A 23,988-nucleotide genomic window follows, 5' to 3' on the forward strand; every position below is an offset into this window, starting at 1 on the left:
AACTTTCTGGGGCACTAAATGTGTCCTACGTCTTGACTGGGGATATTGATTTCATGGATATGTACATTTTTCAAAATTCATCAAGTTATGTACTTAAAATCTGTACATAACAGATTTATAATTCTAAAAGTTTACAGAATTTTAAGTTAGCATAAAAAGAGGTCACTACTATAGATATCTGATTTCTAGAATAAAAACTTCATCAGAAACACATTCTTATTTCTCAGGGTTTTCAAACTTCCCCGTTTCTAGCATCTGTGGATTACCTCATCTTACAGAGACTTGCAGAGAAAAAGAGTGCATACAGCTTTATTTGATCTGTCATTTCTAGCTGTTTGCCATGGGATAGTTTAAAATTACCCTGTTATTCTGTGCTGGCATCAGAAATCTTTACCTTCTCTAGGGATTTTGTCTGGGGTACATTTTGCTGTGTACTTGAAATAATATATAGATATAGATGTAAAAATCTATCTCTTCTTCGGTAACTTTGAGAATTCTGAGTTAAAACCTGTGCTTTCAAATCATTTTTCAAAGTCTGTTGGTGGAGAAATCGGGCTGTGTATGGAGGGTATCAAAAGGCAGTTAAGTACTTATCAGTTGCTTCTCGCTCAGTCCTATACCTGAATATTGCTAGATGAGCAACATGCTTCCCAATAAAGCATTGAAAAAGAAAGCAGAAAACATCGACATGGAAACCAACATATCCTTTGGGAGGCTGACAGATGGCTATGTCATCTTCCATTCTTGTTTCTTTTTTATCTTCTGTCTTGTATTTTTCACCTGTGCTTAGGAGCCATGTTGAACTTCCCTCAAAATGGTACATTTAACCTATTTATTGGGTTTTAGAAAGTGCTAAATAATTAAAATTAAATAAGTCAACACAAAAAAGTATCCAGTTTTAGTTGTGATATAATTTAAATGCTTCTAAACACAATGAAAACCAAAGTTAGGATCACTGTTGCTATTTACACTTAACTATCTTGTACACATGCAATGTTTAGAAGCTCTTCTTCTACATGGGGAATTTCCTGGCTCTTGTGATTTTAAACTTTCCATGATATCATTTCTCTGAAACTCTCATTTGTACTGAAATATTTAAACAGCGAAAATGTCACCAAACCATGAGAGGTGTGCCACATATGTGGGAAGGGTGCTTCTGCTGGTGGGCGTGTTAATCAGAAAGTGAGTCTGCAGTCTTTATTGTGCTAGAGGTTTTCCCACACAGATGATGGGGGAGATACATTGAAATATATATAGGAATACTCATGAGAAAAAAGAGTCATATATGCATACATATTTTATAAGAACATTATCTTTTTGTAGTTTCTAAGATATACCTTCTATTTTAACACAATTATATGATTATTTTATAGAACTTTATTTTTCCCCAAATATCTACTATTGAATCAATAGTGTAATTTTATAATTGGTAATCTCCTAATTACAGAAGTGCTGCATTCACATGTAGAGAATTGGAACTTCAGTGGGGAAGAGTGACATCCTGGTATACATTTTCTTAGGCACTCACATGTTCAGACCTCCAAAATGAGAACTTTTCACAAAATCAACATTTTCTGTTTGTCAGGTTATTTTCTGAGAAGTATTTCAAATATGCTGTCCAAATAACACAGACCTCTAATAAACTTGAGAAATATTTATTTTAATTCAAAAATATACTTTAAACACAGTTGAATTGTTTTGGTCAAAGTGTCAAAGAAGTGCTAATTGAACAAGATGGAACCATCTTTATAGTATTCTAAGATACATCAATTAAATGCCTCTAAGATAAACACTGAAGGGTAGAAATGAGGAAATTTATTTTGAAACTTGGGGAAACTTGGAGAATAAACTTTCCAACTTTTTTTTTTTTTTTTTTTTTTTTTTTTTTGCAGTGCTGGGGATTGAACCCAGGGCCTTGTGCTTATGAGGCAAGCACTCTACCAACTGAGCTATATCCCCAGCCCCGAATTTTTCATCTTTTGTTCAGTCTGTTTTATAGTAGAACACAGTGTCTTACACACAGTTGATACCCAAGTATATATTTAATCATTGCAAGTTTTTAGTGAACTGTATCTATCTGTCAAGAAAAAGAGAATAATTTCAATCTTTACATAAAAAAACAGTCTACAATGTTAATAATTTGCCTAGTACAGATATGATCTCAGAGGCCCTTTGTAAAATCTCTTTGTACTATTAACTATTACATTAAAGTGCAGACACAGCTGAAAATTCTAGAATGCATGCATGCTGAGAGATGCACTTGGAAGTCCTAAGCACTTGGTCCCTTATCTCAAGATTCATTTCTTCCCTTATGATTAAAAAGAGATGATTATTTAGTTTTTGAAATCATGAGCCACACATTGTTTTTTTGTTTGTTTGTTTGTTTGTTTTAAATTTTGAGACAGGGTCTCTAAGTTGCTTTGGGCCTCACTAAGCTGCTTTTTGCCTTGTTTAATAGCTGAGGCTAGTCTCAAACTTGTGATCCTCCTGCCTCAGTTTCCCAAGTTGCTGGGATTACAGGCATGCACCACCATGCCCAGCCCACACATTGATTTTTAATGAATTTTATAAACTAATTCAGCAAAGTAATAATACAAATAAATGTTCATTTAAAATATTTGAAGTCAAAAATATAACTGTAGTAGAATGTAGGTGGTGGCTTTTTCTTATTTTACTTGTTAGCACTAACTGTTCAACATATCTACCAAAATTAGCATATCAGAAATAAGACCATATGCTAAAATGACTTAACATCAGACCTCACTATTTTATACATAAATGTGGGAGATTTTTACCATATTGCTAATAGAAAAAAAAATGTGATGTCAGACTTTCAACAACAGGCCTACTGAGTATTAAAAAAAATCTATCTAGGCATCCTTCTAGTCCATGGTTTTCAAAAATGAATTCTCCAACTCAATTCAGTCCATTTTCAAAATTTTCTAATAAGGAGGTAACTACTAACTACCGCCCCCACCCCCGCCAACTTCCACATAATCTTTTTGGTTTCATGGTTTTGTTATATCCCTGAAAGATTGACAAAGCAAGTCAGAAATGCTTTATTCTCTATGTTGGAAAGTGTTAGATTCTAGCAGATAGTCCATAATCACAGTCATAATTTTTACTAGAATTATCTTTTTCCAATTTTGTAGTCTATACTATGAGAATATTTTTCTTTAACCGGGTATGGTAGCAGAAGCTCATTCTGCAGAAATAGCATGTGTCTCTCTTTTCTTTTATCCTTAGACAAATGTTCTCCATCCAACCATGGGCTCCCATATGTCTTAAATACCTTTGTGAAAATATAGTTCTATTCCCCTCAGACTACTTTCAACATGTCCTAATTATGAATTTTATTCCACCAAGTCTATGATAGCCAAGAGATCATTTTGAATTCATTTAAACTTATTATCTGCTAGTATATGGAAAGATCACCCCAATGAGAAAGAATAGGCTGTAGCAAAAGGGTCATCCACCATCACTGACATTTGGTGGAGACTCAAAGGCAGAGAATAGGAAATATTTATAGTGAAAAAAAAGAGAAGGCTTCAGGTATGCCTGATTGGAGGTTGTTGACATAAGAAAGCTGGAGTTATGTTAAATAAAAGTGGACTTTTTGTGTGTGTGCATGTGTGTGTGGTACTAGGGATTGAATTCAGGGGTGCTCTATCATGGAGCTACATCCCCAGCCATTTTTATTTTTTAATTTTCAGACAGTGTTTTGCTAAGCTACCTAGGCTGGACTCAAACTTGTGATCCTCCTGCCTCAGCCTCACAAGCAATGGTAATACAGACAAGCACTACTGTGCCTGGCTGAGAAACAGGCATCTTATCTCATTGGTTTGGGAAGCATATTTGACCTTCTCTAGTCAGTTCTGAGATAGACTTAATGGTTTTAAAAATAAATCTTGCCAGGCACAGTGGTGGTGCACACTTGTAATCCCAGCTACTTGGGAGGCTGGACCAGAAGGACTGCATGTTTGAGACCAGCCACAGCAACTGGGTATATGAAAAAAGATAGGGGCTCCCTATGTGCATATATGATTACACGACCTGAGTAACTCTACATCATGTACAACCGCAAGAGTGAAAGTTATACTCCATTTATGTATAATGTGTCAAAATGCATTCTACTGACATGTATAACTAATTAGAAAAAAAATTTTTAAAGGGAAAAAAGATGGGGAAGATTCTAAGCAAGGAGCCTTTGTGAAGGCTCTTGGTTGGGAGGGTTAGATGCATTTGAGGAATTAAAAGAAGGCCCTGACCGAAAGACAGAAAAAGAATGAGAACATGTCCTCAGGTGGTGTTTGTCTCTGTCCCTAAAATAGTACTTTGGTACTCAGGGTGCAAGTGAGAATCTCCTGGGAAGATTATTTTAAAAAAAAATTAATGCCCAGAAATTTAGATTTAATTGATCTAAGGTGGGAGCTGGGTTTGGTAAGTTAAAAAAAAAAAAAAAAAAAAAAAAAAAGGTTGAGATTCTAGAAAGATCTGCAAACTTTGTTTTTTGCACCCCTTCTCCAAAGGACTTGTTCTTGTTTCTTTTCCAATTAATTGACGTGCTCTTTATTTGTGGTCACTATGTAGTCTTACTTAAAGTGTTTTGTTGTGTTTGTTTGTTTGTTGGGAGTGTAAGCATTAGAGAGAAGTACTATGTCTCATATAATTGAATATTTCCCATAAAGCTTAGTTTTTACTGACTGAATAAAGAGCTAATGTAGAGTGGTCATTCTTTTATATGTTTATCCCCTTATCCCCTTTTACCAATCAGCTCCTGGTCTTTTCCTGCATCTTATTGCATTAACAGAGACCAAGGACCTTCCACTGTCTGCTCGCAGTGTCATTGGAGCCAATGCACACCTAAAAGACAAGGGCAAGGAGAGGAGGGGAGCAGTGGCTGTGGAGCAGAGGAAAGCAACCAGAGCACCTCAGGAGTCTGTCCACGTGGGAAGAAGAGAAAACCAAGGAGAGACATCTGTGGGTTGAGTGTTTTCACACTCCACATATGCTGCTTTATTTTGTGCTCACAAATGATGGGTATGATGGGTTCTATCACTCCAGTTTTTCCCAGGAGGAAACCAAGAGTAAAGAGTTTATATCACTTTCTTAAGTTTATATCACATTTTTATTCTGTGCTAGACACTGTATCAAACATGTTCTTTTTAAAACATTTTGTACCGGGGATTGAACCCAGGGGTGCTTAACCACTGAGCCACATCTCCAGCCCTTTTTTATATTTTACAGACAGAGTCTCATTGAATTGCTTAGGGCCTCGCTAAGTTGCTGAGGCTGGCTTTTAATTTGTGGTCCTCCTGCCTCAGCCTCCTGAGTCGCTGGGATTATAGGTGTGCACCACAGTACCTGGCGTATTAAATATTTTCTGTGAATTATTTTATCAAACCCTTACAACTGCATCAGTTACCAACAAATAGTTTTCAAGAGACAAAATAACCTACGTGAACACACATGCTGAGTAAGAGGTAAGTGAATTTGAACTCTGGAAGGACCTTCTCAAAGGACCCAAATTCTGGGCTCTTAGTGGTAGATAACAGACATACATGAGCAATGGGAACATGAGGTTAAGAAGAAAATTATATAAATTGACACCCACATGCTTTCTTTTATTTTTTTAAATATTTTTTTAATTGTCAATGAACCTTTATTTTATTTATTTATTTATATGCGGTACTGTGGATTGAACCTAGGCCTCACACATGCCAGGCAAGTGCTCTACCTACTGAGACACAACTCCAACCCACATGTTTTCTTTTAAAAAGCAATTTACCTGCATCCCTGCCTGGATTAAGTCAATAGGATATGTTACATTCCTCAGCAAACAACCATGCCTGAAATGCCAATAAGAACACCAGTTACCCTGAAGTGGTGAACTTTTGTGACCTTACACAGATCAGGTTCCAGAACTCAGGGAGATAATGATAATTCCCCTAACTATAAAATCTATAAGGTCCCCCCAATTAGAACTCATCAGCATGGGCATAAATGACCTACGGTTGCCCTGAACCTTTACCATGCTCAGTGGGGACTTGGATGTTTGGTTCAATCCTGCTGTCAGTCAAAAGTAAAGAGGTGGACGTGGGCAGGAAACTTCCCTGGGACCCCCAATAAAACTGGAAGGCAGGAGGGATGTACCATCCTCCTCTCTCTGAGGACCCCCTTTCTCACTAAAGAATATCCTCCTTTTCCTTTTTCTATCCCTTTTCATGAACTTTTAATGCCTGCTACTCTCAGTGATATGTCTGAAATCTTTCTGGCATGATCGCAAGAATGGGTGAGAAGGGACCATCATGGCTGCCTCAGCTCCATGAAGGGCTCTCGCCCTGTTACATTAGCACTACACTGCCTCACCTGCTGAAGGGGTTGGACTTGGGTCTATCAGGCCCCAAATCCACTGACTTTTCCAATGACACCCTGCAGATGAAAAGGGAGAAATTTCTGGCATAGGATCAGTCAGGGAAGGATTTAAAAAAGAAAAAGGAAGGTGAGACACCAGAGGCCACTGGGTGAGACTTAGAGATCCTGTCTTCCTGAGGCGATCAGTGTAGAGCTCCATACCTGCAGCGGAGGGCAAGGGGGGCAAAAGTCACAACTGCTCTTCTTGAAGATTCAAGGGGGGATGTAAATAGCTATTATGTGCATGAGAACACAAACAAAAAGTGACACCATATAAATAGGCCCAATTAAAAATGCATGTGTGTTAAGGGCACTACTAAAACTGGATTGAGGACCTGGAGCGGGTGGGTGTAAGCCTGGGCAGTGAGTGTGAGCTGGGGATGGAGACTGTTAGTGGGCAAGAAGGTACAGGCAGGATAAATATGTTGACAACGCTGTGTGAGGAGCAGGAGATGTTAGTGGACTTTGCCAGGATGAGAGGCAGGTGAGGATGTTAGCCAAAATGAGGTAAAAGATGAGGGCAGTGGAATTAGAGGCGGAAGGCTGGCAAGCCCACTAGAGTTCTCAGAACTGTTGAGTGTGGATGAAAATCTCTGCACAAATACAGAGCTGAATGGAGAGGTGCATGCCTGTAATCCCAGTGCCAGCTTTAGCAACTTAATAAGACCCTGTCTCAAAATAAAAAGAAGAAAAAAAGGGCGTGGGGGAGGCTGGGGATGTGGTTCAGTGGTAGAGTATGCCTGGGTTCTATCCCTAGTGCCTCTAAAAAGCAGACAGACAGATACAGAAAGAGGTTTGTATCGGTCAGAAAAACATAAGCATACATTCCAGTATAGGAACTCTTTTAGTTCACTCCTTGAAGAAGTCAATAAATAAAGCTATCACATCCCCCATTTCCTCACCCTGACCCCCAAACCCCTATACAACAGTCAGTGGGCCAAGGATCTGCCCTGGGTGAGCAACCATATTCTCCCTCCAGCTAATGCTACTCAAAGTGTAGTTCTTAGACCAGCAGCAAACACACCATCTCAGAGCTTGTTAAAAATGCGAACTCAGCATCCTTATCCCCCATCCACCTCCTTACTTAAGATCTGCATTTTAATAAGATTCCTAGATAGTTGTATACACATTGAAGTGCATCAAGCACTGCTGGAGAGGGCACAAGTGATAAAGGTTTTTGCCTCTTATCAAGAGGGTCAAGAACATTGCCCAGAATGCTAGGGAACAAGAAGGAGGAATTTGTGAAGAAAGGAAGAGGCTCCTTAATGCTTCTTGTGCTGATCTAACATTACCTGGTCCTGCAAGAATACTGAACCAGAGTGATGAAGGGTGAGCCCTAGCATGTAGAGTGGTAAAACATGTAGTTCAACATCCTTCAGGTCTAACCTGAGTGAGTCAAAGGGACTTCAGACAACTGATTCTGGTTGTTGTTACTCTATTATGAAGCACAGAATTCCTACAAAAGCCAGAGAATAGAGGCCCAGGGGAAGAGTTTCCTAAAGAATGAAGAAGGAGCACAGTGTACGCAGCATAGGGGACCAGAGAGTGGGTCAGGCCTCCAGGCTTGGTTGTTCAGTATTTCAAGCGGGTGAGAACTTGAAATTATCTGTGGTAGGGGTATGTATACCACAGAGATCAGCAAATACTACCTATCATGGATTAGCTTTTTCAGAGAGCCAGTATACTAACACAAAACTATGGAAGAGTAGACAGGTCATAGCAAAGAAAGAGAAGGACCTGAATTTGTGTATGTAAAATGTGGAAGGAGAAATTCAGGAATGCAAGGGATTAGAGAAGGCCTAGGAAGGGTGGTAGCAGAAAGCGCTCATTCTAAACTCCTGTTATGACTGAGATTTGTCCACTAGCCTCATTTCTTTGTGTGTGTGTGTGTGAGCACGTGCGCATGCATGTGTGTTGGGGGTAGGGAAGTGAACCCTTGGGGTTTTCTACTACTGAGCTGCATCCCCAACACTTTTTACTTTTTCTTTTGAGACAGGGTCTTATTTAGTTGCTGAAACTGGCCTGGAACTTGCAGTCCTCCTGCCTTGGCCTCCAGAATAGCTGGGTTACAGGTGTGTGCCACTGTACCCAGCCAGTAGCTTCATTTCTAAATCTGCTTCTCATAGGCCTGTCTCAGGAGTGGAGTTTATCAAAGGTTCAAAAAGAATGAAAAATGTGCACAATAATGTGCAGAATATAATCACAAGTTGACTAGAAAGACATAAAAACAACCAGGCAACCATGATTCCAGGTGGTAAAATGTTCCCTTCAGTTCTCAGCTGCTGGGGTATAAGCCTGAAGAAGGAGGGCTTTAAAAACCTCCCTCCTAGAATTGGACTTTTTGTCAGTCACACGGATATTGTGTTTACCATAATAATTATCATGTTTGTACCCAAATCAACCTTTTCTGGTATCTTAAATTTACCTTTGGGCTTCTGATATTATTGCTACTTCTGGTTTAAAAAAACATTTTTTATAAATATGCTATTGGAAAGTTTCTCTCACTCTCAAGTTAAACTGTTAGATCCATTGAATAAGCTGTATGTCTGAAGTTCTCTACTTCAAGGCCAGACACCACCTCCTCCAGCAAGCCCTCCCTGATCACTCCAGCCAGCCATAACCTCCTTTTCTACTCATGACCCCTCACTGTCTGGGCAAACTTCTGCCAGTAGGGCAAGGGATTGTGTCTTGTACTTTTTCAAGTGAATATTCAGGAGCGTGGCTTATCCATTGTAGATGCCCACCATGGAGATAGGACAGTCAACAGATGCCTGCAGAAGGGCCCTTGATAAAAATAGTACACAGCTTTCCCCTTCACAAATCTCTCCGCTAAGTTCCGCAGTAGTCTTCTACTCCTCGGTGCCAGTAGCATTCTGTTCTCTTTGTTGTTCTAAAACTAGATGTTGTCACAATGGCAATGGTGCCTGCCAGCCAGTTCAAGCAAGCAAAAGGGATCAACTGACTTTGGTTCTGCTCAAAATCTTTGCTTTTAGCAAAGTGCAGAAAACTTAATTAAAACAACCAAGAAAAAGGTATATTTACAATACAATAGGCTTACCCTTACTAGGGTAAAGGAAAAGATATTTCTTGACCCTTTTAAATGAGTCTTTAATTAGTGAAGAAAAAGTCATAAAGATTTGAGAACTGGGAGAAGGAACAAGATTGTATATTGCCAGAGACCCTCTGCTCCTCCGGATGCGCAGAGCAGCACAGCTGGGGAGGGTGGCTGGGTCACAGGGGCTTTATCCCTGCAGAGGACATTTGCCTCCAGGTGCACTTGCAGGGCTCAGTCTGTGTAGCACCACACATAGACACCACCAGATCTGCAGAAGAGCTGCTAATTATAAACATGGTGTTTGTTTTCCTGGCATTCTGGCATTTGATTTTCTTTTATTTACATGAAATTGGAGACATCAGCTTTGAAAACTTGCTGACAATTTAATGAAAAGAACTTTGGTTGCGAGCTGGTTGTTTTTTATTTGTTTCCCTGTATTTCTTAAGTCAAACATCTCAAATTCACATTGGAGGTGAGATTCACATCCTGCTTTCTACTAGAGAGGATCCATAAGATAGGCATTTGACCCTGACCAGGAAGGCAGGGTAGTGACAAGCCCAGGTAAGTCTCCCCCACCCTCTCATGAATTTTCTCTGCTTTCTTTGGCCAAAGTTGTTTTCCATTGTATTGGTACAAGGTTATGGAAGTCACCTAGGGCTCACAGAAAAGCCTTGCACTCACCCACCCCACCTTCCCCCCTTGCAACCCCCAACTCTATCCCCAACACCCCCTCCCCTGCACACTTCCCCTGTTTGTGCATGTACCTAAGTTTTGTTTTGTTTTGTTTTGTTTTTAGCCTAATTCAACAGAATCTGGAGGTGTTTTGTTACAGGATAAGAATTCTTTCTCAATTCACCTCTCATACCTACGGTTCTTTGATTGTTTTTTAGAATAAGCATTAGCAAAGATAAAAAAACTCTTCATATTTTTTCTTATTCAAATACTTGGTGTGTGTGCACACGACGTATTGGGGATTGAACTCAAGGGTATTTTGCCACTGAGCTACACCTGCAGCCCCTTTTCAAATTTTATTTTGAGACAGGGCCTGGCTAAGTTGCTGAGGCTGGACTAGAACTTGGAATTCTCCTACCAACCTCCCAAGTTACTAGGATTACAGGTGTGCTCCACAGTGCCCAGTTGGAACACTTTCATTAATCAAAATACCCTCCTTAAAGCTTGCTTTTTAAAAACAGAGAAAATAAATTTATTTGAAACATCTCATTTTCTTAGCCTCAAACAATTAAAATTATAATCTACTCATAGGTTCTGAGAGAGCTCTTCACCTTTGGGAGCCTAAATTTCAAAAGAAGAAAAAGGATAAACACAAATAAGTTATTTAAGACAACTGACAGAAGCTCATGTGGTTATGAGCTCCAATATTCATAGAAAAGTTGACCTACCCACCCCGCATGGGATCAGGGGTTGGTAGTGACTGACCAGGGTGCTGATCCAGAAAGTTTATTGTGTTGGGAATCAGGCTGGTGCTGTGCTGGAGAGATGTTTTGAAAGGGAATGTTACAGAGATTAGAAGAAAGGGGGAAACGTGATTTGGCAGGAAAGATAATACATGATATTCTGGGCAGAAGTCTAACCTTATGCCTAGGAAAGGAGACAAGGAGAGACACACAGAGTAAAAGGGAACCTACAAAATTTTTAGCTATCCTGCGGGGTCTAAAATGGCAACTCATTGTGATTTTGATTTGTGTTTCCCTTTACTATTGAGATTGCGTGTTTTTTTATATGTTTATTGACTGTGTTGAAGTTGAACAAAAAAGGGGACAAATCTCCAATAGAGGAACTTGTATTTTGGAATCAACAAAGAATAGAAATCACAATCCAGAACACACAGGGAATAGGCTGGGGTGGCCTCTGGTATGTCTGGACAACAAAGGAAAGCTTGGGGATTTTATTAGGACAGAGGAATCTATGCAAGTTACTTTGAAAGTTCATTGGCACTTTGGATGCTGGTGGGGGTTGGCAAGATCTGACTGACAGGCGGAGGCAATTACTATGTAAGGTTAATCTTAGGGTTATAGTTGGCAGTTCCATCATCATTTGTGAAGTAAAAATAGTTTCCCCCCACCCCAACAGTGCTCCCCAGCTAGATCAAACCCAGTGCCATGCGAGGCAACTGCTTTACAACTGAGCCCACCCCTGGCTAAAAATAGTCATAAAGATAGGACAGTCTCCCTTTCTTTCCTGTAGTCCTTCTATCCATTCGAGTGGGGTATGACAGAAATGACTCCAATTTGTAGAATGACTTTTCACAGTTCATGGAAATCCTCCTTTGTGTCATGTCTCTTTAAGGCTTTTGCCTATTTCCATTGGCTTGTCTTTTTCTCATTGATTTATAGGAATTCCCTGTACAACCTGGATCTAAGTCCTTTTGTACATGTATTGCAAATATTTTCCCACAATGTCACTTATCTTCTCAGTCTCTTAACAGAGTCCTTTTTGAAGCAAAATTGTTGTCTAGTTTATCATTGTTTTTCTTTGTGGTTAGAGTCTTTTCTGTTTAACAAACATTTGGGACTGGGATGTAGCTCAGTGGTAGAGCACTTGCCTAGCATGTGTGAGGCCCCGTGTTCAACCCCCAGCACTTCAAAGAGAAAAAGAAAGTCTTTGCCTATTATAAAGTAAGCAATGTATTGTTCATGCTTTATTCTAGGAATTTTTAAAAATTGCCCTTTTGATCTCTAATTCACTTAGACTTGATTTTTGTTGATAGTATGAGATAGAGTCAATATTTTCTTATATACTTATTCACTTGACTCAGTGCCATTTATCAAAAAAACCACCATTTCCTCAGGGTTGTTTGGGGTGACACTCATCCAGATCAAGTATACATATGTATGTGGGTCACTTTCTAGATTCTCTTTTAAAATTGCATTAATACAATGTTCTCTTAGTCATTATAACTTTACAATAAATCTTGATAACTTGTCAGTTATTCAAATTTCTTGCTCTTTAAAGTGAACTTAGTCTTAGCTCTTTGCATTTCTGTATAATTTTAGAATCAACATTTACACACACACACACACACACACACAGCAGTGATTTAATGGTATCGCATTGAATCTAAAAACTAATTTGTGTTGAATTGACATCTTTATAATCTTCTGACCCATGAACAAAATGTATCTCTCCTCTGGTTTCACTCTAATTTGTTACACTAATGTTCTGTAGTCTTAAGGGAGGAGGTCTTACAAATCTTCTAATTGGATTTGATCCTTAGGTACTGATCCTTTATGATGATATTTAAAATGTAATCTTTGTACTTCATTGCTAGCATATAGAGATGGAGTTAACTCTCTGACCTTGTTATGTTCACTTGTTAAATAATTTGACTACAAAGTCTTTTGTGTTTTATATTCTCACTATAAATATAGCTTTACTTCTTCCTTTCCAATTCCTATACCTTTCTTCTTATTTCTTGCCTTATAGCTCTGCTTAGGACCATTAATAAGATATGGAATAGAAGTAAGGTAGCAGACATTTTTGTCATAGTCTCAATCTTTGGAACAAGTGTTGAAATATGATGTTTGTTTTAGTTGTATTATAGATACTCTCCATTACATTAAAGATTTTCTTCTATTCTTAGTTTGCTAAGAATTTTCCTTATGGATGGGTGTTAACTCTCATCAAATGTGTCTTGTGCATATATTGAAAGCATCATGTGATATTCCTGTTTATTCTGTTAGTGTGCTGAATTTTGTGAATCAATTTTTAAATATTAAACCAACCTTGCATTCCTGAAATGAACTCAACTTGTTATGTTATCTTTATATTTTGCTATATTAAGTTGTTCTGGATTATTGCATCTATGTTCAAGAGAGAGACTAGTTAATATTTTCCTGTATTTTCATATTCTTGTCAGGTTTAGGTGTAAGTTTTATGCTGTCCTCATGAAGAGTTGGAGAGTTTCCTCCTATCTATTCTCCAGAAAAGATTATGTGAGGTTGATGTTATTTCCTCCTTAAATGTTTGGTTAGATTTATTAGTGAAGCCAACAAGACCTCAAAACCTTTTTTTAAAATTTGTATATATGTTCAGTTTATTCATCAGATATACAATTATTCTGTTTCCAAGGACTGAGGGGTATAGCTCAGTGGTGGAGTGCTTGCATAGCATATGCAAAGCCCTGGGCTCCATCCCCTGCAATGCAAACACTCACACACACACACACACACACACACACACACACACACTGGAGAATTATTGTTTCCATTTCTTGTGTTGGCTTTAGTAAGTTCTGTTTATATATAATTTTTCCATTTCATCTACACTTTTATTCACATAAATATTATATTTGTTAAATATCTGTAGGAAATGATGTCCCCTTTTCTTATCTGATATGAGCAAATTAAGATTTCTTTTTCTTGATCTGCATTACTGTAGGCTTATCGATTTTATTAGCTTTCAAAAGAACAATTTTTGACTGTGTTACTTATATTTATTTTTCTATTTTAATTTCTGCCTTTGTCTCTTTCCTTTGATTTTCTTTGCCCTTAGTTCATTTTCTTTTCCCAACTTACTTAGGTTATTTAGATTATTGTTTTGTAACCTTTATTCTTCTCCCATATATGTGCTTGAAGCTTTAACTGTATCCCATAAGTTTTGAGATATCATATTTTTATTATTCAGTTTGAAATGCTTTCTTATTTCCACTGTAATTTTATCCATGGGCCATGGATTACATCCCAAACATCTGGTGTGTTATTTTTTGGTTATTGTTAGAAAAAATATAAAAATTAAATTCTTTGCAATTGATTGATACTTGCATTATAACCCACTATATAGTCATGTTCTAATAATATTCTATGAAATATGTGTGTACAATATTCTGTTTATCATTTAGGTCAAATCTTATGAATATTTGACCCTCTTTTGTGATTCAAATCTGTATTTTCACAATCTTTTTTATCTGCTTTTTCCATATGTATACTTATAGATTTCTTCTTTGATTTTTATTGCATATCCTGCACATTTTTTAGGCATTTTGTTAAATGAATAAAAATTTACTGATCTATTTTCTGGTTAGACTGGTATTTTCATCAATACAAAATGCTCCTCTCACTTTCTGGTAATACTTCTTGTCTTGAAGTTTACTTTGATATTATGAAAATAATCCCAGCTTTTATTGGATTACATTTGTATAATTGCAATGTGTGCCTCAACAGGTCCTCAGGCTGGTGCTACTGGGAGGCTGTGGAACCTTTAGGAGGTGGAGCATAGTGGACAGAAGTTAGGCCCTTGCAGGGGATATCAGGACTCCTGACCCTTCCTTCTCTCTCTTTGCTTCCTGGAAGCCCTGAGGTGAACAGGTTTCCTCTACCATGTGCTTCTATCATGATGTACTGCCTTGCCACTAGCCCCAAAGCAACAGTATCAAGTGACCAAGGACTAAAACCTCTAAAATCTCTAAACCTCTTAAACGCCTTCTAAGTTTTTTATTTCAGGTGTTTTGTCACAGTGATAGAAAATTAACACAATAATATACTTTAATTTTTTTTTTTTTTTTTTTGATACTGGGAACTGAACCCAGAGACACTTTACTACTGAGCTACATTCCCAGTCCTTTTTACTTTTTATTGAAAGTCTCACTAAGTTGTCAAGGGTTTCACTAAATTGCTGATGCTGACCTTGAACTTGTGATCCTCCAACTTCAGTTTCATGAGTCATTGGGATTATAGGCATGTACCACCATGCCCAGCTTAATAATATCTTGTTCAATACCTCCCTCATTCTTTCAACTTTTTTGTAATTTTATATTTTAGGTATGACTCTAATAAGCACTATGTAATTGAGTTCTTAAAACCAGTTTGACAATCTTTCTCTTTTAATTGGATTTATTCCATTTATAATAATGTAGTTATTGTTATACAAATTGCATATCCCTAATCCCAAAGTCCCAAACTGATAATACTCTAAAATACAACGCATTTTGAACACTTGATACTCAACTAGGAGTCATACATTTTATCTTACTAATCTTTTAATGGTTATCCTCCATGTGTTAGGTTTTTGTTGCTGTGACTAAAATTCCCAACAAGAACAATTTAGAGGAGGAAAAGTTTATTTTGGCTTACTGTTTCTGAGGTTTCAGACCATTGTTGTGGCTAACTCAATTGTTCTGGGCCCAAGGTGAGGCAAAGCTTCATGGCAGAAGGACATGGTGGAGGAAAGTTGCTCACCTCATGGCAACCAGGAAACAGAGAAAGAGAAGAAGGATCCAGGGACACCAGATATAATTCCCAAGGGCATGCTCCCAGTGACCTACTTCTTCCAGTTACTCCCTACCTGCCTATAGTTACTATCTAGTAATTCATTTGAATTATTAATTCATCAAAAGGATTAATCCACCAATTAGTTTACAGCTGTCATAATCTAATCACTCCACCTCCAGCATTAACACAGGAGCTTTTGGGAACACCTAATATTCAAACCTTAACACTATGTAATATTATTTTTAGTTATTAATTAATTTATTTATGGTACTGGAAATTGAACCAAGGATACTTTACCACTGAGCTACATCTACAGCCCTTTTATTTTTCATTTTGAGACAGGGTCTCACTAAATTGCTGAAAGTCTCACCAAGTTGCTGGGGCTGGCCTTGAACTTCCTATCCTCCTGCCTTAGTGTCCCTAGTTGCTGGGATTACAGGTGTGTTCCACTGCACCCAGCTATAATTTTTATTTCTGACATATTTTAGACTAATATTAGTTTGTTCTTTCACACCAGGCAGTACAAGCACACATACTTTAATTGCTCTAATGACTGTGCCAAACTTTTGTGGTGGGTGGAAGATGGTGTTATGTTACCTTTGGCTTCTACTTTTTCCTGAGAAGTTAGCTTCCATTCTTCCTGCTTTCCTTTTGATAGCAACATACCCTTTTCTTTGGCTGCTTTTAAGATTTTCTCTTTTTCTTTCATTTTCAGCAATTTTGCACATTGTGCCTGCTCTTATTTTCTTTGCATTCACTCAGTTTAAGGTTGGTAGGATTTTGGTCATGTGATTTAATGTCTTTCTTCCCTTTGGAGAATTCTTGACCATTATTTATTTAAAATTTGCTTTTGCCATGATGTTCTATTCCTCCTCTCCTTTTGGAACTCTGATTACATGTACTAAACCTTTTCACCATGGTCCATGTGGTTTTTTAGCTCTTTATTGTACTTCCCTTGCTCTCTCCCCTTCAGTCTGCATATATCCTACCAACCTTAAAGCTCACTAGTTCTCTCTTCATCTTTGACAATATGTTCTTAAAATCATTTATAGAGTTACTGATTTTTATAATATTTTTAGTTGTAGAATTTCATATAATTCTTTTCAATGGATTCTAAATCTGTGATAAAATTCTCTATTTTGCCAATTATTATCTTGAAAACATTAGCCAATTTTTAAAATAAATGTAACTTCAGTATCTGGATTTCCTGATGATCTCTGTTTTCTACTTTTTTCTTGTGGTTTTTCAAGCATTTGGTCTTGTACTCTTTTATTACCTGTCAGGCATTATGTGTGAAGCACTATAGAGATCATTTAGAGCTCAGTATAACTCTCCACCCCCACCCAATGCCCACCCCTTATAAACTGGGAGATTCCTCAAGGGAAAAGCAGCCAGTGAGTTTGGGGCTCAACTGCTTCCTTCCTTCCTCTCTGATATCTCAGCCCCTAATATTCTCTTGACTTAGTAATTCTTCTATGCCCTCAAAGAAATGTTTTAAATGTTTAAAGAGTGTTTTTAAAAACTAGAAAAATTGACTTTTGTTGTTCTCAGTGGTAACATGCTGGTCGTCATGGCCAGGGAAGAAGTTTGTCATTCACATTTAAGTCCTCATTCACAATGCTTAATCAGAGGAATTCCTCAAATGGGAGTAACTTTTCCATGAAATTTCATTGTGTCAATACAGTTGAGTTTAAAAAGTCTTAATTACTCAGCTTTTAATTGAGGAAGTACAATAGGGAGGTCAACTACATATATAGCTATAATTTAATTTTTTTCTCTAAAATGAAATGCTTTCCTTGTTTTATCAAATTAGGGTTTTTGAGTCACTACATTCATAATGGTTTAAATTTTAAGTTAAATATCCAAGAAATTATTTTATTTGCATATTTTTAATAGCTTAAGTGGTTGATTTAATTTTCTCAAACTGTGGACTATCTACTTGGTCTACTCAAAATAGTATAGTACGAATATGTGCATGGTAACATTGAGAAGAACACTAAATCAGCCTAAGAAATAGAAGAGTAACTACAAAATACGTTCAATATATTAGCTGTGACTCAGACCACGACTCAGATTCTGGAGCCCTGCTCCCCAGGAGATTGTAATTCTATAGGTTTGAGATGGGAGTTTACAGATGATTCCACGCTTTTAGAGTTGAGATTAGATTTAATCCTAGCAATTCCCAGTGTATACTGGGTTAAATTTATATTTCATGAAAACAAGAAACTTGTTTGAGGTTTTTGGAATTCCATGTATATCTTATTCCTAATACAATTACTACCCCAAATAGTTAGTATTTATTGGATTAGTATAGTGAAATGGTTATGTGTATTGGAATCAGATGGACTGAATTCCAATTCTAAGCCTGTCCTAACCAGCTATGTGCCTTTGGAGAAGTAACTTCCCTAAACCCAGCTTCCTCATCTTTAAAGCAGAATAAATAATACATCACAAGGTTGGTTGAAGGTTAAATTGTCATAATATATGTCATGTGTTCACCATGATAAAAGCACTTTTAAAATGCTAGCATTGCAACAACTGCTGAATATAGTTATTCTTGCTTCATGAAGATCTCATGAAGATCTTTCAGTTTAGCAAGTTTGAGTAAATTACTCGAGATCATTTACTTAGTATGTGGCAGAGGCAGCAGTGAGTTTCAGGCCTTTGTGAACCTGTTCAGACTGCTTCTATCCTGACTATATACAGTTTCTCCATGTCCAGCTCTGCCCAGCAGCCACACCACCTGCAGGATACAATGGCTGCCTCAGTAAACATTTACCCTAGATCTGTGCCACTCATGGGTTCTGCCAACATATGTTCAGCATCAACTTTGTCTGGAAACTTTTCAGAAATGCAGATTTTCATGCTTCACTCTGGACTTGCTGAGTCAGAAACTCCACAGGTGGAGCTCAGCAACCTGCTGTATGCCAAACTCTCCAGGTTGTGTGTGTATGTGTGTGTGTGTGTGTGAGAGAGAGAGAGAGAAAGAGTCTAGGAATTGAACCTAGGGATGCCTACTACTGTACCACTGGGCTACATCCTCAGTCTTTTTTATGTTTTGAGATAGGATTTTGCCAGGTAATTCTGATGCAAGTTTAAGTTCAAAAAGCACAAGCTTCTACTTAAGGAAGGTTCTTGATTCTGGCTAAATATGAGAATTACCTGGGAACTTTTAAAAATTCCCAAATGCCTAGGTACACCTAGACCAATTAAAACAGAATTTATGGAAGCAGGCCTCGGAGTCTGCTCCTTAAGGTGGTTTTAATGTGTACAGGATTCAATACAATTGGCCTGATTTTGCCTCCTTTCTCTTAGTGAGGCTGAACTGCACTGGTTCTTTTCCCACCTCTCACACACTGCTGCCTCCACTTCCTTCCCATCTCCAGGAGCCCCTAAGGGAGCATCTCACAGATACTCAAGGTCAAGGTGGCCCTCACTGACAGTCTTTGCTTCTTGCTCCTGGCTACTAACATCCCAACCTTGTGGATGTCTTCTGTGCTGAAACTCAGGCTGATCATCTCTTACTGCTTAGCTGAACCTGGACCAGATCAGGAAACTAACTCCCCATCCTCTAAGTTTTGCTCTTTTGCTGAGTGTTCCCAGCAGAGGCCCCAGGCCCCAAGAGTTCATTCTGATAGCTCTCACCACTTATACAACAGGTCTTCCATATTAAGGTGTTCACGTGCTCCTGGAATAGCTCAATCAGGGTGCTTTAAATAGCTTCCATGCTACTAATTAGAAGCACCACTCTCCTTTAGTCTTCAGGTTCTGTTGCTGAGTCTGTTCACTGTGCCGGATTCTATCTGACATAGGTATAAATTCTCCTGGGCCCTTCCATCATCCTGAAGTTTGCTTTGCATCATTGGCACCTGATTCATCAGACAGGCTGTGTACCTGGGAACCTCCTTAGCCTCTCTGGCACCTGATCCCACATGCCAGTATATTCCTGGGCCAGCCCACAGGACTCTTGCTATAAATATAGGGAATCAAATATATTGAGTACAGTTATTTTATAAATTATGATCACCTAAATATAGGAAGCTATTCATTCAGAATCAAATTGATTGTAAAACTGAAATAAGGGGATTTTTATTTATATTTGATCTTACTCGATTTTCAAAACTCTAAGTTTTAAGATAATTATAAATTCATGTGCAGTTATAAAAAGTATTCCAGAGATCCTACATATCATTCACCTGGTTTTTCTCAATGGTAACATCTGGTTACCACTGAGAAACACTATAATATCACAACTAGGAAATTGACATTGATATAATCCATCAAGTGTATTTAGATCTCACCAGTTTTATTGCACACTCCTTTGCGTTTGTGTGTGTGTGTGTGTGTGTGTGTGTGTATTTAGTGCTATGCTATCTTGTCCCCTTCACAGATTTATATAGTCACTAAAATATAGTACAGTTCTAAAATGTGGATCCCTCACACCACCCTTTCACACTTACAACTATTTCCTTTTTCCCTACCTCCTTCATCCCTGGCAACCACCAATCTGTTCTCCATTGCTGTAATTCTGTCATTGCCAGAATATTATACAAATGGAGTCATCTACTATGTGGCTTTATAAAGTTATTTTAGTGTTTGCTTTTTATGACAATTTATATATGCCTTATCAGAGCCTACTGGTAATTTTACCTGGTGAAGTATAAAAACCCAGCTCCCATTTAGGTCTTTTACCTTCTCTTTTTCTTGAGTGTGATTATCTCGGGTTATTTCCTCCACTAAGATTAAGACTGCAGTAGATGATGTTAGAATTTTACTTCAACCATCAAAGATGATTTACTTTGACCATCAAATGTGATTTAAGAGACTCATGAGAAAGTCCATTAAATGCATCTCTATTTTTACCAATTCCAAGGTTCTTTCCTTTTTGAAGCCCAAGTTTCCTGTTCTCTCTCCCTTCATTTGGTGAACTTCTTTTAGTCAATCTTTAACAATGGCTAACATCAAATGTTCTTAGTTTTTCTCAGATAAATTTATTCCTGTCTTATTCTTGAAGGATATTTTGCCAGATATAGAATCTGATATTAAGGGTTCTGTTTTTTTTTTTTTTTTTTTTTTTCAGTACTTGAAAATTGTTGTGCCACCTTTTTAAATTAAATTAAATTTTATTTTTTTGGCTTCCATGATTTCAGGTGAGAAATTTGTTCTTATTTCTATTGGTGTTATAAGTAATGTGTCATTTCTTTTTGGCTGCCTTCAAGATTTTCCTTTCTTAGGTTTTCAAAACTTTCATGATGAGGTCCCTTAGTGGGTGAGAATCTTTGGATTTATCTTATTTGGGGTTCTCTAAACTTTTTAAATCTGCACCTTTATGTGTTTTGATAAATGTGGAAAATTTTCAGTCATGATTTCTTTGAATACTTTTTGATTCCATTGTTTTTCCTCCTAAAACTCCAATGATACCTATATATCCCCAGATCCCTGAGACTGTTCATTTTCCCCTATTTTTCTATTACTTTTTCTATTTGCTTGATTAAATTCTATTTATTTGACTTCAAGTTTAGTGATCATAATCTTTGTCATTTCCCCTCTACTATTGAGTCTATCCAGTAAGTTTTTAATTTAACTTATTTTATTTTTACTTCTATTATTTCTATTTAGTACTTAGTAACTTTTATTTCTTTGCTGAGATTTTCCATTTTTTCATTTGCCTTATGAGAATTTGTAATTGCTTGCTGAAGTATTTTTAAGATAGTTGCTTTAAAAATCTTGTCACATAATTCCATCATCAGATTCATCTTGATGTTGGTATCTGTTGTCATTTCTAATTCACGTTAAGATTTTTAATTGTATACTGACTGCTTTGATAATACATCATGACACTCTGGATCTATTTTCTCTTCTTTTATTAGCAGTTGGTTCCCTGGTTGAGATATTGAGAGCTAAGTGGGTATGTATGTTTAGCTTCCCTGGCAAAAATGGAATCCTGAGTCACGCTGCTTCATTGCAGTGGGACGGGTGGAAGCAACTCAGCCCCCCTTGGCCCCACTGAAACCTTCCTAGTCAAAGTGAAGCACTGACCCCTACCATCTCATTGCCTTCAAAATGGGGTGAAAACTCAGCTCCTTGCGGGGATCCATTATCACTAGAGAACACGGAAGGGGAAGGCTGACTCAGAGGGCTTTGTTGCTTCAGGGTGAGGGCAGAGGGTCAGTTCTCCACTGAGCTCTACTGAAACCAGAGGAGATAGAGGAAAATAGGGGCACAGCTACAATCTGCACCCCACCCCATTTTCTTGGCTGATGCTGGTTGGTGGAGGGAAGGGGACTAGAGTTCTAATTAGCCCTCTTTTGCACATCCTTATTTGATCTCATTGCTGCCAGGTGGGTGGGCAGGTTCAGCTCTCCACGGGACTCTACTGACACCAGATGTGGAGTGCTGACCAGCCACAACCTAACAGCCTTGTGAGTCTTGAGGATACCAGGGAAGGGGCAGAGGCTCCATTTGCTGCTGATTCCTGCTTCCACCATGCCCTGTTTGGAGAAGAGAGCACTGCTTGCTTCACCTGGACAGGAATTAAGATCAGCATCTGATCAGAGCCACCATCACCACTGGGCAGGGAAGTTGGAGCACCATCACCTGATACCACAGGACAGGGGGTGGGAGGAAGATTGGCTCCCTGTTCTACCCCATGTAAACTATGGGGAGGGGATACAATTTTCCCTTTATTATTTGTCAAAAGAAGGGCAGGCATTGCCAAAAGTCTTTCCATCCTGAGGCCACCCTTTTTCTTGGTCCTTCACATAGAATGAATAGACTTTTCTTAGAGCTTATTTTGTCTGTGCTTGTTGTGAGTCCCGGCTTATCGGGGCTTCTGTAGCACACTGTCCACAATATCTGAGAGGCAGCAAGGAAAACCCCGCAAGTCACTGCTGTGTTGTTTCCCAAGGCTCAAAGTCTCAACACAGTCCCCCTTCTTCCCTCCTCCCTGAGTCTTTCTGTGTTTATTTGTTGTGTCCACAGGGAAAGCCTGGGAGGAACAGGGTACTGGGTGACTTCCAGAACATAAACTTTTCAGGATATCTTTTAATGTAGCCTGATATTTTACATCTGTCTCATGAACTGTCATAGCACGTGACAAGAATAACTTTTTAAAATGAGATTATTCTGAAAGTAACTTGAAATATAAACAAAAATTAAAGGATCTTTGCTGGGTATGGTGCTACACGTCTTATAATTCCAGCTACTTGGGAGGCTGAGGCAGGAGGATTTCAAGACTGAAGCCAACCTGGGCAACTTAGTGAGGTCCTGTCTCAAAATAAAAGATAAAAAGGGCTGGGGATGTATCTCAGTGGTAGAGCACCCCTGGGTTCAATTCCCAGTACCAAATAAATAAATTAATTAATAAGTAAATAAATCAAGTAATTCAATCATTTTCTTTGCAGTTTTGTGTGGGAGCATCTAGATAAGTTCGAGTCTCCAAATGTTGGCAGTTTTAATTTAACCAGAAACCCAATCTCCAACCAATTTGGCTAAGAGAGATTTTATTGCACACAAAAAACTTGGAAGAAGAATTAGATGATAGGCCAAATATGAAGGCAGTTTTAAAAACAGTGGTGAAAAAGATCTTAACAATACTTGGAGATGAGGTGTCTTTCTTCGAGTACATGGATGTTATTATGTAGAAATCTCCATTTGGTAAATAAGACAAAAATATGCTTGACTTTTAGCAAGAAGATAGTCTGATGGTTTTGCTCTTTTCTTATTCATAAAATGAATACCTGTTTCTGGAATTATATTCAAATAATGTGTAAGTATAATGTGAAAAAATGTAATAATTCCCCCCTCCCTTGTTCTTCAGTACTCTCCTCACTATTAACAATTTTAGTGTGTTTGCTTGGATTTTAGAAATAACCATCAGCGGTCCAAGTTTTCTATGTACAGGTGAATTTGAAATAGCTCACTCCCTGGAGGTTTTCAGAATCAGTTATGGCAGATGACGCATGGCAGCAGGGAAGAACTAACTCTTTCTCTCTCTCTCTCTCTCTCTCTCTCGGGTCTGTTCCAGTTTTGAATTCACAAAAAATAAGATGTGACCATGCTTTAATGCACATCCAAATTTCCTGTTGTGTGCTTATTTGGGACTTGACAGAGAGCCTTGAATTTGACTTCTCAGCAGCAAAGCACATGGTACATAGTGGGCATTCAGTGGGTTTCTGTTCAGCAAACTATTCTAGAGGAAAGCAACATAACTTTTTGTTTTCCCTATAAAAACACAATTAGGATAGAAAATTATTTCATAAATATAGAATAACATGCTAAAGGTTACTAATA

The 23,988-nt window shown here is 38.0% G+C and overlaps 1 long non-coding RNA gene across 1 annotated transcript in view; it reads right to left on the reverse strand.

The window, feature by feature from the left end:
- Nucleotides 1-6,242: 6,242 nt before the first annotated feature.
- The window catches only part of LOC124971713 (uncharacterized), a 28,610-nt gene continuing 10,864 nt past the window's right edge, over nt 6,243-23,988 (reverse strand). Inside the window, exon 4 of the long non-coding RNA XR_007106334.1 lies at nt 6,243-6,576. This is a non-coding gene — a long non-coding RNA (uncharacterized LOC124971713). The remainder of the gene's footprint in view (nt 6,577-23,988) is intronic.

This window comes from Sciurus carolinensis, chromosome 2 (assembly GCF_902686445.1).
Source record: "Sciurus carolinensis chromosome 2, mSciCar1.2, whole genome shotgun sequence".
Taxonomy (NCBI): Eukaryota; Metazoa; Chordata; class Mammalia; order Rodentia; family Sciuridae; genus Sciurus; species Sciurus carolinensis.